This window comes from Triturus cristatus, chromosome 4_1 (genome assembly GCF_964204655.1).
Source record: "Triturus cristatus chromosome 4_1, aTriCri1.1, whole genome shotgun sequence".
NCBI lineage: Eukaryota > Metazoa > Chordata > Amphibia > Caudata > Salamandridae > Triturus > Triturus cristatus.
Genome location: NC_140585.1, coordinates 542,806,003 through 542,822,457, shown reverse-complemented (window position 1 = coordinate 542,822,457; position 16,455 = coordinate 542,806,003). Strand labels below are relative to the sequence as shown.

Here is a 16,455-nt window from a genome sequence, read left to right as displayed (position 1 = left end):
TGCAATGGGAGATGGTGCCGAAGGCTGCTGATAGGTCCAGGAGGATGGAGGCTGCTGTTTGGCCTTTGTCGAGGAGGGGCGTCAGATGTCGTCTGTGGCGGTAAGGAGGGCGGTCTCGGTGCTGCGGAATCTGGACTGCGAGGTGCCTAGGATGTTGTTGGATTTGATGAAGTGTGCCAGCTGGGTGTTGACTGCTTTTTTGATGACCTTGGCTGTGAAAGGAAGCAGCAAGATGGGCCTGAAATTCTTGAGGTCCGTCGTATCTGCGAAGAGCTTCTTTAGGAAGGGGTTGACTTTAGCGCGTTTCCAGTTGTCTGGGAATATGGCGATCTCGAGGGAGCAATCGATGGTTCGCTGTAGCTCAGGTGAAATGGCTGTGGTAGCCCTGTGGAAGATGTGTGGCAGGCAGGGGTCTGAAAATGCTCAGGAGTGGATGCTCTTCATGGTCTTTAGGGTGTCCTTTGTTGTGTGTGGGACCCATGTAAGTAGGGTCTGTTGGGTGGAGTAGCTAGGGCAGGGGTTGGGGTGGTGCAGATGTCTTTGTCGTCAAAGTTGTCGTAGAGCGTCTTGATCTTGTGGTGAAAGAAGGAGCTGAGTCTGTTGCAGAGGTATTGGGAGGGAGGGACGTCTGTTGTTTCGCATTTGGGTTTGGTAAATTCCTGTATGATGGAGGAGAGTTTCTTGGAGTTGTGGACGTTGGAGAGGATTCTGTCTTGGAGGAAATTCTTCTTTGTGGATGTGATGAGTTGGTGGAAATCGATGGACCCTTTGAAATTCAGCCTCCCAATCCCATTGGGCAAGCTCTGGAAAGGCACCCTTAAGCAGCTTGATCATGAAGTGTCTGATGTCATTTCCCTCTAAGTTTTCTGCGAGGCCAAGAAACCACAAGTTGTTTCTGTGCTGCCGGTTCTCAAAATCCTCAATCTTCCACATCACATCGACAAGCTGAGTTTCTTAAAGTTTTTATTTTTTCTCGATTGTTGCCACTGTTGCATCTGCTGCCGCTCCTCCACTAGGGTGACTCGTTCTGTCATCTCAGAGCAGATTTTGGTGACTTTTCGTACTGCGCCTTGTATCTTCTTTGTGGCTAGATGTGCTTTCTTATGTTCAACCCTTGCCTTTGATTGCATCTGCTTCAGCATAGTGAAGATTGTGTCCAATGGGGGAGCAGGATTCGTGTCAGGTAGTGGAGTCCCTCGTGGTGTACCAGATCTCTCTCCCACCGCATCGCTATAGACCTGACGGGTGGCAGAGTAGTCCCACTTCAACTGTTTGGAGGTGTTAAACTCCAGTCCTGAGTCCTTCTCGCTCCTTCTTGCTCTTTCGCTCCGTCTTTTTGAGAGGGAGAGACGTTTTTGTGTCGAGGGTTTCTCCTTTCCCCCCACTCTGATTATCCCCCAATGAGTAGGGAGCCGAAACATCATCCGTCATTTCTTCACTGCGGCCTGAGAGATCAGAGTCATTGGTCAAAGAATAAAAAATGTCGTCCACTTTGGGAGATCCTCCTACTGCCTCTAGATCCAGACCCATCCCTGGGGGACAGCACTTGTCACCCTTACTCAGTCCATCAACACATAATGCCCCAGTGCTGGGTGTCAGACCCTAAGTCACAGCCCTGGTCCCACCTCGCCATTTTTCCCATATCCGAAAGGATTCCCTTTTCCTTTCCCAGTCCCTCTTGGCACAATGAACCAGCTCCCACTGTCTCTGGAAAAAGTACTATGTTGTTCACCTGCCTCTGGTGTAGCCAGGGAGGAAGGAGAAGCGGGGAGTATGGGGGGAGGACTTACCCCTGCTCCCTCAGGTACAGCCTAATGCCCTTCTCCGAGGAGATCTCTGGAATTGATGGTTGCTTTTCGTTCTCTGGAAAAGCCAGTGTTCCTTTTTGACACTTTCAGCCCCTCTTTGCCATTGAGGGGACTCCCAGAGGAGGCAGCAGCTGCAGCTATCTCCTCTGCCTTGCACACTGTCAGCCTCTTGTCGTGCGAGGCTGCATGAGCAGGCAGGACAGGCAGGGCAGGCGTGGCCCCCAGGAGCTCCGCCTGCTCCTTCAGAGGTTTTTCAGCTTTCGGGGGCATTCCAAGGCTCCACAGTGAACGAGGCAGTCAGAGCTGGACAAGGTCAATGCTGCCGAAATACGCCGCTCTCCAGGCATTTCTGCCTGAAGCCAGCAGCCTGAGCCCCCAGTCCAGGTGGCGAAGGAGCTGCACACCGGCACGCTCGAAAAGCACGGTGAGTGTCCACATCGGCGCCGGCAGCTCAGAGCAAGGGGAAGGAAGCGGCTACTGGTGAGTTAAGCGACGGCCATCTTGCTAGATCATACTGTTCTTTTCCCCTTAGGTGTTTGTTCTTTCTCTTAAAATATGTCTTGATTCTTATAAGCCCTTTCTAGGCTCATTGTGCTGGGGATCTTTCCCTGTTGTTGTTGGATGTTTCCTTTTGCCATTTTCCCTTTTCTTTTTTCTCTTTCTCTATTTCTTCTTTTTCCGGTTATGACTAGGGGCCGAGCAGTTTGGGCAGAGGGCACTGGAAGCGGTGGTGGCATGTGGGTTTTCACCATCACCAGGGTCAGGATTGACCCTTTTGCTCATGGAATGGGGTGGGGTGAGAGGGGGTGGGATTGGGGAGGTGGGGGGAGGGGGCAGGGGGGGTCCAAGCACGGTTGGGGGTTGAGTTTGTGGTCGGTAAACCTGCAAGCAGTTATACTTTATCTTAAAGAATGAATAGTTTAATAATTGCCTCAGTTAATATATGTGGCTTGAATAATTTCTGAAAGAGACAGAGGGTAATATTGATATATAGTATCTAAAAGCAGATATACACTGTATCCAGGAAACCCACATGGAAGGATCTCAGAAACATCTATTGGAACTTACTGGGTATCAAGTTATTTCTAGAACGTTGCAAGGTACCCGCAAGGGAGGGGTGGCAATACTTGCACGTAAGGGCAAGATTAGATTCATTAGATCTAAGGTGGATGCATTCGGGAGATTGGTCATTGCAGAATGCATATATGATGGAGGGGGGTTTACACACTGCTCTATATATATATTTCTTTCTTTTTTTTCTCACTTTATTTTCCCAAAAAAGAATATAATTCACATAGCATTGCAAAGAATCACTTTTCAAACAAAGTATGATGTTCCTGACAGTTTCATAACTATAGCGGATTTGATAGCAGTCTGTACAGTGGACACATATATTACTTCACCCTGTCCCCAAGGCATTCCCCCATCCCTTCCCTCAAACCCGTTCCAAGTTGTTAGACATTGTAGCCAGCGGTGCGTCACAGAACAAGCTATTCAACCGTGTACCCCCAGATCGCTATGTATCAACAAAACCTCCAGGGCTAACAATCTCCCCCTCAGCCCACTCCCTCCGGCACTATGCCGTTGTCTGCCTGTGTATTGAAAGCTTGCTTAGCGGCGTTTAAATAGGTCCTCAGCGGTCCCCATATGTCTTTGGGACGTGATATCAATGGCATAAGACTGGCATATGTCTCTGCATTGGTGTTGCAATACACTAAACTACTTAACCAATCTTGTAACTTAGGAGCGGTTTTCCTGCCCCTGTGGATGGCAACTTCCCTTTTAGCCAGAAGTAGTCCCAATGATGCCAGTTTCCTTACTTTTTTGGGGATTTGAACCGTGTATCCTAAAAGTGCAATTTCAGGGATGGGATCAAGTGGGAGGCCAATTATTTTCCCTAGTATCCCATGTACCGCCAACCAGTATGTCTGCAGGTGGGGGCAGGACCATACCAGGTGTGGAAAGTCGGCGTGTGGGGCAGTGCATTTTAAACAGTTGTGGGGCCTAGCGGCATCTATCCTATGCGCCATGGCTGATGTGAAGTAAGCGCGGCGGAGAAATTTAAAATGCAGCAGCTTACGGCGGCTGTTGAGCGAAATTTCCTTGGTGGCCTCGCAACATTTTGCCCATTGCTTGTCCGTAATGGCCCCTCCTATGTCCGCTTCCCAGGCCTGTCTAAGTCTGGAGTCATCCACATGTTGCATTTTGACGCAGACTTTGTACATTTTGGAAATTAGGCGTGTGCCATTTGGGCTCTCTAACACCAGAGTAAGAGGGGAAAAAGAGTCTGGCTCAATAGGGTATGTGGGGAGCGCAGCCCGCAGCGTGGATCTCATTCGGCTCATAAGGAAACGTGTCATGAAGTTGCAGTCAGTGAACCTAGCGTCTTCGTCTATCAATAAGACATGGCCCCCCGGGAAGAGATCGCCTATCTTGACAATGTCTAATGCGGCCAGCGTACGCTGTGTTAGCCCTTCCCCTGTGACTGGGAACCATCTGGCATTGGGTAATGGCAGGGCGGAAGAGTAAAGGACCGTGGCGCCTGTGCGTTTCCTTAGTTTTCCCCACGCCCAGGAGGTTGTGGACATTGTCTGGATGCCGCATCTATCTCGTGGGAAACCCCCCGGTAGTACTTCGCACAAATTATCTGGTAAAACCAGGTCCGCCTCTGGTCGTAGAAACGGAATGTATGAAATCAAGCAAAGGTATAGCGGCATTGCGCTACCAAAAATACAATTGAAAGTCTGGGACATTGAACCCGCCTCTGTCATACGGTAAGCTCAGTGTAGACCAGCGAACATGTGGTCTCTTCCCGCCCCAAACCAGGCGGGACATTAGTGTTTGCAAAGTGCGAAAAAACCCATCCGAGAGGGGTATTGGAATATTGTTAAAGAGATATAAAAATTTGGGAAGGACCACCATTTTCAATATAGCCACCCGGCCCGCCAGTGACAAGGGCAATCTCAGCCATCTGTCGACCTGCTCCTCTAGGTTTTGTAAAATCTGTCCATAATTTAAACGGATGATTTGAGTGGTGTCCAGATGAATATGCATACTAAGATATTTCACCGAGTCTTGGCAGCACTCTAGGGGGAATTTGCAGTCCCATTGGACTGTGCTTGCGTTAGTGGGAATATTATGGATTTGTGCCAGTTTATGCCCAGTCCCGAAAATCTGCCAAAACGGATGATTTCCTGGATAAGAGGCAACAGATTAAGATGTGGTTCCAAAACGTAAAGAATGATATCGTCCGCGTATAGCGACGCCAGGAGTGGGCCCGTGTTAAACTGCAGTCCTCTATGTAGGTGGCGTTCTTGAAAATGCCTGATTAGTGGGTCCATTGCAAGAATGAATAAGAGCGGGGACAAGAGGCAACCCTGCCTGGTCCCCCGATGGAGCCGAAAGGGTCTGGACAAGGTGGCATTCAAATGGAGGCGTGCCGAGGGGCTGCTGTAAAGTAGGGAGACTGTGGCTTTGAAGCCATAAGGCATTCCCATGCGCTGCATCACCTCAACGAGGAAAGGCCATTCCAGAGAATCAAACGCTTTCTCTGCGTCGAGTAGTACTGCCGCCGCTGGAATGTCAGGCTGTATTCTGTGTAACACAGCAAACAGCGTGCGGAGATTCAGGGATGTCGAGCGTCGAGGGACAAAGCCAGATTGTACCGGGGAAATGATATACTCCATCAGCTGTGATAGCTTGTTTGCAAGTACTTTTGCTAGGATCTTATAGTCCAGGTTCAATAAGGACAGCTGCCGATATGAGGTGCATTGTCTGTGGTCTTTGCCAGGTTTTGGAAGAATTATTATGATGGCTTCACGCAATGTGGGAGGGAGAATATGTTTCTCTAACGCTTCCGCATAGACCTCGATTAGTTGGGGGGCCAGGAGGTTCTTGAATTCCTTATAAAAGTTCCCTGTGAAGCCATCCAGCCCCGGGGCAGTAGTGCCTCGCAAAGTGTCTATGGCTAACGTGACATCGGCGACTGAGATTGGTTCCGCCATAAAGTCAAGGATGTATTTTTCCAAGAACACTAGAGCAATTTCATTAAAATATGCAGTCTGGGCCGTGCCGTCAGGTTCCGCCCTGGAAGAGTACAATGTAGTGTAATAATCCAGGAACTCGTCCCGAATAGCAGATGTCGAGGTAAGAGTGGCACCGGTAGCAGAGTGCAGTTCAGTAATGTAAGTTTTGCTGTAAAGCGGTGTCAGCATTTGCGCCAACACCCTGCCAGGCCGCTCCCCCTCCCCATATCGTCATGCAGTGTGGTATTTTCCGAGGTGCAGTATCTCCCTGTCAGCCTGTCCCTATATTCAGACAAAAGGGAGAGTCTTTTCGTCAATGTCTCTGGGTCAGGGGAAGTCGAGAGTTGGGAGTCTAATGTAGTTATATCTCGTTCGATACGGATCATAGTGTTACAGAGATCCCTGAGTACTTCCGCCTGCTTGGAGATGCATACTCCTCTGATGACAGCCTTAAAGCCCTCCCATAGTAGCGCCATGGTGTCCACCGAGCCTTTATTGCGTTCAAAATAGTCCTCTATTGCGTCGTGCACTTCATCCTGGAGGGCCCTACTTGGGAAACGCCATTGTCTCTCATATCCTTCCGGTCGCGGAAGCTTTAAATGTAGAGTTATCGGGGAGTGATCTGAATACGTGCTAGGGAGCTTATTGTGGGAGTCAAACCAATCCATGACTATGGGGGAGATCAGCCAATAGTCAATCCTGGACCAGGTGCCATGTGGGCCAAAATGATGGGTGTATTTGGTGAAAGTGGGATTGTGGTGTCGCCAAATGTCGATCAGTGTATATTGATCACAGAGGTCCCTCAGGGCCCGCCTCGCCCGTGGTTTAGTGTCTAGTGAGTTGGAAGTGCTGTCTAGTGTGGGGTTTATTAACAAATTTAAGTCCCCTCCCAGAAGTAGCGCATGAGGATCATGTTTTACAATCCGGGCGTACAGGTCTCGGAAAAACTCAGGGGCGTCCACATTTGCAGCATACACGTTGACCAAGGTGACTTTGTGGCCATGCAGATTGCCCGTTACTATTACATACCTACCCACCGGGTCTCGTGGGACATCTATTAGGGTGAATGGGATTCTTCTATGGATCAATATTGCAGTGCCTCTAGTGTAATTGCTATAATTAGCAAAGAATCTATGTGCACCCCAGCTAGCGCCAAATCGAGCCGAGTCTGTGGGGGGGGAGGTGTGTCTCTTGCAAGTACACTTTGTCGACCTTATGTCGATGTAGATAATGAATCACCTGTCTTTTATTACGGGTGTCATTGAGGCCTCTGACATTCCAGGACATCAGGGTGATGGCCGAGGGCCCCTGTATGTTACCTAATTGTGACATCTAAGCATGGTATATGAATTCTCCTGTCAGAACTGTGGTGCATCAGAAACTTGTCTGGCAATAATAAGTTAAAGTGTGAACCACAACAAGCATAAGGTGCAATCCCTTCCCCTGCCCTCCTTCCCCCACCCAGCTGCCTTTCAACCCCAAGGAGGCCAACCCTTAGCAAACATACCCTCCCGGGTGTCATAGGGACCACCGGGCTAGCAAATGAGGTCCAAGAAGTGGCCCCTCGTCGGAAATGAACCAACTCAGTGGATACACCAGGGGGGGTGTCAGTCCGGGATCAAATCAGCCAATTGACATATCTGTGAATAATACTAAATCATACGATTTCCCCTATGAACAACGTTGGTAATGGGTAATCAATCAAAGTCAACACCCAGCGCCGGTGTACGATAAGAGCTCTGCACTGGCATCGGAGCCGCTGTGAGGTGGGGAAGCGAGTGTTCCCTCCGTCGTATTCTACGCATTCCGCAGCTTATGTGTATGGCAAAAGTCCTGAGCTTCCGATGGAGAGTCAAATATACGGGATCTGCCGCCCACGTCCACTTGAGTCTGGCTGGGTATAGTATGCCATATTTGAGCCCAAGGTTGCGTAGTGTAGCCTTCACCACCTGGAACTTGCGTCTGGCCACCTGAACCATTGGTGTAAAAGCTGGCTAGAAAGACAGCTTTGACCCTTGCCATTCAACTATACCGCGCTCCCTTGCAAGTCGCAAAGCAGTATCTCGGTCCCTAAAGTTCAGGAGTCGCGCTATGATGGGTCGAGGAGGGAGTCCAGGATTAGGCCTGGGGCCCAGTGATCTGTGGGCTCTCTAAACCACAAAGCCTGGTGTGAAGGCCTCACTGCCAAACAGGTCTGCGAGCAGCTTCTCCATGAAGAGGTCCAACCGGCCTGTGAATGTCGTCCCCGGAACCCCCATGATGCGGATGTTGTTGCGGCGTTCGCGCGCTTCCAAGTCCTCATTTTTGATAGCTACTTCTTTGAGCAGGCATTCTGCCCGTTCCAGCCTCTTCAGGGACTGTGCTGTTCCATCCTCTAAGTCAGAAACACAAGCTTCTGCCGTGTCTAGGCGCCTATCGTCTACCTGTATTTTAGCACCCAGAGACGCGATGGTCTGGTCAAGAGTGTCAAAGCGGGAGTCTAATGCCTTAAATCCAGCCTCCATCTCATGCAGCAGGGAGGTGACAGAGGCCTCTGGTGGTCAGGTGGTTCCGTAGTATGCACGTTGTCGGCCTTGTCAGAGGAGTGCGATGATGCTCCCTCCGCCACTTTTTCAAAGGGGAGGGTTCTTTGCCTGGGATCCTTACTTCCCATTCCGCAGCAATGGCTCCACTGGTGAGGAGGGGCCGGATTGGACAATAACCTGTCGTTCTGACGTGTACCACCATACAGTCAACCAGAGCCCTATACACTGTAGGCACCTAGTATAGTAGGCCAGTACAAACGTGTGGCCTGCCAGTTAAAGGCGTGGTGTGGCAGCCAGGAATAGAAAATGGCGGCGTCTTGTATGGGCGCTTTGCATATCACCGATGAGGCAGGTGGGCCGTAAATACCAGCTGTGTGCGTATTAGCTGGTTGGGCAACGCTGTGTGTCTTCATTCAATGGTGCAATATGGGCAGTGAAGAAGCGCACTTTAGCAACGGGCCGGAGGGCCCGCCATGGGCTCACGGCATCCAAGAAAGGCTCCCCACATCCCACGGAGGCCGCTCTGGCGACCAGGCCGATCTTCTAAGCCGGGCTGCCACCGCACGTCCCCCCCCTTCGGCCGCAACTGCGTCTGGCCAGCGCTTAAACCTCCGATTGAATCAGCGTGTGCGCCCTGTCCCCAGTCGCGCCTGGCACAATTTCACTGGGGTCGCGGGGCAGGGCTGTCAGCCAGGCAGATGTGAGCGGGTGTAGGCGGTTACAGAGGGGGGAAACGGCACCAGCGCGGCTCACCCGGTCTCCCTCTGGTTACTTCCTGCAGCGCCACCGTCCGTCCGCAGGCCACTTTCCCGTGCCAAGCGGTACAAAAGGGGGTGGTGATGGACGGAGCATCAGAACCAATCAAACACTCACACCCAGTCAACAGATCTGGGTTTGATCCATCACCGTTCTTTAGCCCACTCTGCCACCCCAGTTCAGACATGGCCATATGCAAATCAGTCTGACCCTGTGCCTCATGGGAACAGTCCAGCCCGAACTGCCAAGCCATGCCTTCCCTGGACCGGAAACCAGCATCCTAGGACCGGTTTCTGGCATTTCAGCCGTCTTCAGCCAGGCTTGCTTGAATCCAGTGGCAAAGTGAGCAAGGGACTCACGTCTGAGCATACTCTGCCAACTTATGGCGAACAAAGCGGTACAAAAGGGGGTGGTGATGGACGGAGCATCAGAACCAATCAAACACTCACACCCAGTCAACAGATCTGGGTTTGATCCATCACCGTTCTTTAGCCCACTCTGCCACCCCAGTTCAGACATGGCCATATGCAAATCAGTCTGACCCTGTGCCTCATGGGAACAGTCCAGCCCGAACTGCCAAGCCATGCCTTCCCTGGACCGGAAACAAGCTTCCTAGGACCGGTTTCTGGCATTTCAGCCGTCTTCAGCCAGGCTTGCTTGAATCCAGTGGCAAAGTGAGCAAGGGACTCACGTCTGAGCATATCCTGCCAACTTATGGCGAACAAAGCGGTACAAAAGGGGGTGGTGATGGACGGAGCATCAGGTGCAATCCCTTCCCCTGCCCTCCTCCCCCCACCCAGCTGCCTTTCAACCCCAAGGAGGCCAACCCTTAGCAAACATACCCTCCCGGGTGTCATAGGGACCACCGGGCTAGCAAATGAGGTCCAAGAAGTGGCCCCTCGTCGGAAATGAACCTACTCAGTGGATACACCAGGGGGGGTGTCAGTCCGGGATCAAATCAGCCAATTGACATATCTGTGAATAATACTAAATCATACGATTTCCCCTATGAACAACGTTGGTAATGGGTAATCAATCAAAGTCAACACCCAGCGCCGGTGTACGATAAGAGCTCTGCACTGGCATCGGAGCCGCTGTGAGGTGGGGAAGAGAGTGTTCCCTCCGTCGTATTCTACGCATTCCGCAGCTTATGTGTATGGCAAAAGTCCTGAGCTTCCGATGGAGAGTCAAATATACGGGATCTGCCGCCCACGTCCACTTGAGTCTGGCTGGGTATAGTATGCCATATTTGAGCCCAAGGTTGCGTAGTGTAGCCTTCACCACCTGGAACTTGCGTCTGGCCACCTGAACCATTGGTGTAAAAGCTGGCTAGAAAGACAGCTTTGACCCTTGCCATTCAACTATACCGCGCTCCCTTGCAAGTCGCAAAGCAGTATCTCGGTCCCTAAAGTTCAGGAGTCGCGCTATGATGGGTCGAGGAGGGAGTCCAGGATTAGGCCTGGGGCCCAGTGATCTGTGGGCTCTCTAAACCACAAAGCCTGGTGTGAAGGCCTCACTGCCAAACAGGTCTGCGAGCAGCTTCTCCATGAAGAGGTCCAACCGGCCTGTGAATGTCGTCCCCGGAACCCCCATGATGCGGATGTTGTTGCGGCGTTCGCGCGCTTCCAAGTCCTCATTTTTTATAGCTACTTCTTTGAGCAGGCATTCTGCCCGTTCCAGCCTCTTCAGGGACTGTGCTGTTCCATCCTCTAAGTCAGAAACACAAGCTTCTGCCGTGTCTAGGCGCCTATCGTGTACCTGTATTTTAGCACCCAGAGACGCGATGGTCTGGTCAAGAGTGTCAAAGCGGGAGTCTAATGCCTTAAATCCAGCCTCCATCTCATGCAGCAGGGAGGTGACAGAGGCCTCTGGTGGTCAGGTGGTTCCGTAGTATGCACGTTGTCGGCCTTGTCAGAGGAGTGCGATGATGCTCCCTCCGCCACTTTTTCAAAGGGGAGGGTTCTTTGCCTGGGATCCTTACTTCCCATTCCGCAGCAATGGCGCCACTGGTGAGGAGGGGCCGGATCGGACAATAACCTGTCGTTCTGACGTGTACCACCATACAGTCAACCAGAGCCCTATACACTGTAGGCACCTAGTATAGTAGGCCAGTACAAACGTGTGGCCTGCCAGTTAAAGGCGTGGTGTGGCAGCCAGGAATAGAAAATGGCGGCGTCTTGTATGGGCGCTTTGCATATCACCGATGAGGCAGGTGGGCCGTAAATACCAGCTGTGTGCGTATTAGCTGGTTGGGCAACGCTGTGTGTCTTCATTCAATGGTGCAATATGGGCAGTGAAGAAGCGCACTTTAGCAACGGGCCGGAGGGCCCGCCATGGGCTCACGGCATCCAAGAAAGGCTCCCCACATCCCACGGAGGCCGCTCTGGCGACCAGGCTGATCTTCTAAGCCGGGCTGCCACCGCACGCCCCCCCCCTTCGGCCGCAACTGCGTCTGGCCAGCGCTTAAACCTCCGATTGAATCAGCGTGTGCGCCCTGTCCCCAGTCGCGCCTGGCACAATTTCACTGGGGTCGCGGGGCAGGGCTTTCAGCCAGGCAGATGTGAGCGGGTGTAGGCGGTTACAGAGGGGGGAAACGGCACCAGCGCGGCCGCGACTCACCCGGTCTCCCTCTGGTTACTTCCTGCAGCGCCGCCGTCCGTCCGCAGGCCACTTTCCCGTGCCAGCGTGCTGGGGCGCCGGGCGTGGCGGCGCAGGCTGGTCCCCTGCCTCCTCCGGTGTGATGTTTCTCCGGCTCTACTGGGAACTAGCGAATGGCGACTAGGTCTACTCATGCAGCGCCGCTTCCGCCGTCAGATACGCCGATCTTGGCGCGCAATTTTCACATTATGCAGGGGAAATCTCCTCTGGGCATGGCCGATCTCCGGAGCTTCGCTAGCAGGCGGCCATCTTTGCCGCGGGCTTGGCCACGCCTCTCTCTATATATATTTCTTTAGGGCTATACCCCTAGACGTGGATAATTCTTGGTTCAAGGCTTTGGATAGAATGAATGGGCGGTTTTTCTGGGCATATGCCAGGCCTCGGAGGGCCCTAAAGTTCATCTCCCTTCCCAGTAAACGGGGTGGGTGGGCTGTTCCAAACTTTCAGTTGTACTACTGGGCCTCGGCACTACAACAATTAACACCTCTGCTGTTTGATCCGCCTCATGAAGAGTTCCGTCGAAATACGGTTCCCTCGTGCTTCGAATTAACTATTGGAGCTTCAGATCGTGGCTCTTTGTTCCGGCAATTAGAATTTGGCTATTTTAAAAAGGTTAGGTTTAAGACACTTATATATGCTTTCAGAATATGGACTAATGTTAGGAAAAAACTTGGAATTGGTCGCTTCAGTTTCTATACTCCTCTTGTTGATAACCCTCTCTTACTGGATATATTTCACGACTCGTATATTAAGTGTTGGAGGACAAATTTAGGTCCATTTATTTTTGGGGATTTCTTTTTTGATAATAGTATTACAACTCTCAAAAATCTGAGGAGTAAATTTCCCCTAGGGAATAACGAATTCTTTAAATAACTGCCCATTAGGGATTTTATAGGGAAGAAAAGGGGAGGTGGGGAGGGATTTAACAGGTGTCAATTTGTAGATGTACTAGCTAGGCACAAACCTAAGATAAGAGACATATACAAGCTATTAAATGATAGGATGGGGGATGATACAGATAAGCACACTGCTCGGTGGGTGAAGTCACTACAATCAACAGAGGAGGACGCTCACTCTTCCTTAGAATTAGCCCGGTCAACACTTATATCTGCCAACATCCAGATCCAAAACTATAAAGCCTGGTTCAATCTATAGATCACCCCGGCTAAAAACTGTAAATGGGGGAGAGTTTCCGGCACAAACTGCCCACGGTGTCACGAAATAGGGGCAGATTTGGTACACATGCTGGCAGAATGTCTGTGTTTCGCAAATCTGTGAAGGGAGATATCTCAGTTTTTCAAGGCACAACTAAACCTGCGGATCAAGGTTACCCCCCCAAGTGGTTTTGCTGGGAGTCCAAGAGCAAGAGGCTCTTCCCTCGGCTCTCCCATCCACTCCGTTTTTATTTTTACCTATGGCGGTGTTGAGCTAGTGCTTGGCAACTGTCTGGCTCGACCCGGCACCTCCACCATTTAGTCTCTGGCTGGCTCGGCTAATCTTAGTGTATCAGATCGAGAGGATTGTATATGCAAACAAGGGTGTCCGAGCTAGGAAAAAGGGTCTTCAAATTTGGGCCCCTCTGAGGGAATGGTTTATATCTCAAGGACAGGAATAAAATCAGTGTTCTGTACTTTCGATATGTTATGATATTGCTAGGATATATGTAAGTCTTACTATATCTCCGGCTACCTACTCAACTTGTATTTGGTTATTTGCATGTGTTGCTTTGTATATGCTTGGACGGGGGGGGGTGAGGGGTGAATTTAATGTTTTGGAAAATGCAAGACGGTTTTTAAAAAAATGCTTGTAGTAAGTGCCATGTTTTGAGGGTGACAAAAATTAGCGCATAACAAAGTTGATAATAGATTTTAGTCATAATATGAATCATTTCTTGGTGATGTAGGATGTTCTCCTGTGATTTTACCACGTGAAAACTGCTAGCTTCTGCTGGGATTGGATGAATGATGTTTGGGAAAAAAGGGTTTCCTCTCATGATTTTCCCATAGATGTTATGGAAGGTACTCTAAATGCTAACATAAGATGACATTTTCTATAAGTTCACACTATCTTTCTCAGCCATGCTAGAACAAAGTCTGACATTCTAAAAAAAACATGTACTTTCAACAGCAGCAGCAGCTTCTCAGTTGATTCACCAGTGTCCTACTGCAGCACCCCAGAGTGTTCCTATAAATAATGTAAGTGCTAATATTGTGTATTTATGACAAACGTCTGGCACACCTGAAGCCCTCTTGATGGATTCAAAGCTGAAAATGCTAAAGCATGTCCATTAAAAATTAACAAAATGAGAGGTTTCTTTAAGTCATAATAATTATGGGTAGTACTCTAGAAAGCTAAAACGCGAACACATTTCCCATAAGTTCTGAAGTGTCTTTATCTTCCTTTTCAGAAAAATATTCTGAAATGCAGAGAGAAACATGCACTTCCAACAGCAGCTGCTGTCTCAGTTCACTCCCTGGTATTCAACTGAGGCGTTACCACTAAGTTATAATTAACAACTACAGTGCTAAAGATTCAAGATAAAAGCAAAGCACCCAGAAAGCCCATTTTGTTTGAACAGGAACGGTTCAATTTAAAGCCTTTCTTAAAGTTCAGGATGAATAAATTAGCATTGAGATGTTAATGCAGACATGGAATCATAGGGCTGAAAACATGAAGAGATGTATTGGTTTTTAGTGATTTGAGGCACAATGCAGTTTTAAAGTGGGTAAAAACAGTTAGAGACATCTACATAAATACAATATTCTTTTCTACATCTGTTTAGCCCGCCTACCCATTTTCTTAGTCAATTAACAGGTTTCCCATTTTAAAATGGTAACATTTTGACAGACATATTGTTATATTCCATATAGGTACCCTATATAGGCACAGGTAACATTGCAACCTTTCACCTATATCCTTCCCTACATTACATACATAACAGTTCATAGGGACTGACCTTTTACCTAGATATGACACTACATTCAGAAAGCAGGTTTTTCACTAGTTCGAAATCTCATACATTATGCATGAGGCTTCTTGGAAGCACAGCAGGACTATCATCTCCTGTATAAAGTTCAGGCCCGACGTCATCTTTTAGGCTGACACAGTAACACAGCAAAGTAGGACCCCTGGGGAGACCTATGGGTATATATACATAACATCTTGCTTAGAAGGACAGAGGAGACCGAGACTTCCTGGCTGACACACTGACCAGAGACGCTGAGGGTCCTGCATGCAGACGCTCCAGCTCGCAGTGGTCTAACATCCCTCGCGGGGTGTCCAACTCTAGACCAGGACGGGGTCCCATATTCTCTCATTCTCAGGTAATGGGGTGATTAGATCCTACAGAGATTCTTTGCATTACACCTACACAGATGCTATGTACATTTAGGTACATCTAGTTAAGGAGGCATCGTAGGAGTACGCACCTTTTATCATGTGTTTTATATACTTGTATGTATTCATGATTATTGCAAGATGGTAGAACTTTACCATCCCTTTCTTTTGCAGTGCTCCTAATCATATATCTCTGCTACTGTCTAATGGTTGTTGCAACTCATCCATTCTACACTAGAAGAACAACTGTTCAATAAATTCTTATTGAAAACGCCCAGCCTGTTTATTCTGTGTATCTCTCTGAGACAAACTAAGTGAGCACGAGTGACTGAGCGAAAAGTACTATATTGTTTCCACGATTCTGAGGGATCAGGGTTGTCATGTTCTGAGGTTGCCAGAATCTATTATCTCCCCGATAAGAGCAGAGTCTACTGGCACTGTGAACTAGCTGATACAGACAGGCTAAGGTATCCGGTGGGGGTTCGCGGAATCAGTCTGCCACCAATCCCACAGTTTATGTTATCCGAACGCACAGATCCTGTATAGGTTATATAGGAACTACAAAACATGGCGCCACCAATGTTGGTTTGGTACTTATTTAACAGTAAAATCTGAGTAGTTCAGGCATGCTATTCTCAGAGACCCCTACTCACAAAACACCAGAGACGTCTGGAGTGGATGGGCACAAACTCAGTCACAGCTGAGTAGGCAACAAATCATATTTATTGGCTGTTGGTTAATCAAGTTCGAAGGACACATTGTTCCTAAATTGTGCATAAACATCTTATCTTAGTTCCCTTGGACACTTCTTCTTTACAAAAATTACTGAGGACAGAGATAAAGGAAGAGTAGATCTACACCTCTCAGCCGGAGAAGAAGATGCAATTGCAATATAAATTGCTGAAACTGCTAGAGCATGGTTTTAACACATAGAGGTGGTATAGTAGTATGTCTGATTGAGGCACACGAATCATACAGAACGGAGGTATTTTATTCATGGGTTACATCCCCAGCAGCAAATACAAGAACAAAAACATTTCACTCCTACACAGAAGGAGATGCACCAGCGGAATATTGTCCGTTTGAGGACAGTGAGGTTCCGCTCACATACCAGGGACACTTATACTGGTTTAAATGCGCCCTACCCCACATAAGAAGAAGAGTGAGACTCAGCCCACTCGGAAGAGAAGGGGCAATTTGGCCGATATTAGCGGCCTACACACCACATCCTGACATTGAAACAATGCCACCAGGAGACTTACTCACACAACACAAAGAAGTGATAAAAATATATAGAAACTTGACACAATTCGTCATGACTCTTACAGTTCAACCAGCAACAGTTGC

General features: G+C 49.2%; 1 protein-coding gene across 1 annotated transcript in view; it reads right to left on the bottom strand.

Annotated features, from left to right (window-relative positions):
• Window positions 1-16,455, bottom strand: part of LOC146855200 (GLIPR1-like protein 1) — an 858,145-nt gene that overhangs the window by 544,184 nt on the left and 297,506 nt on the right. The window lies entirely within an intron of this gene.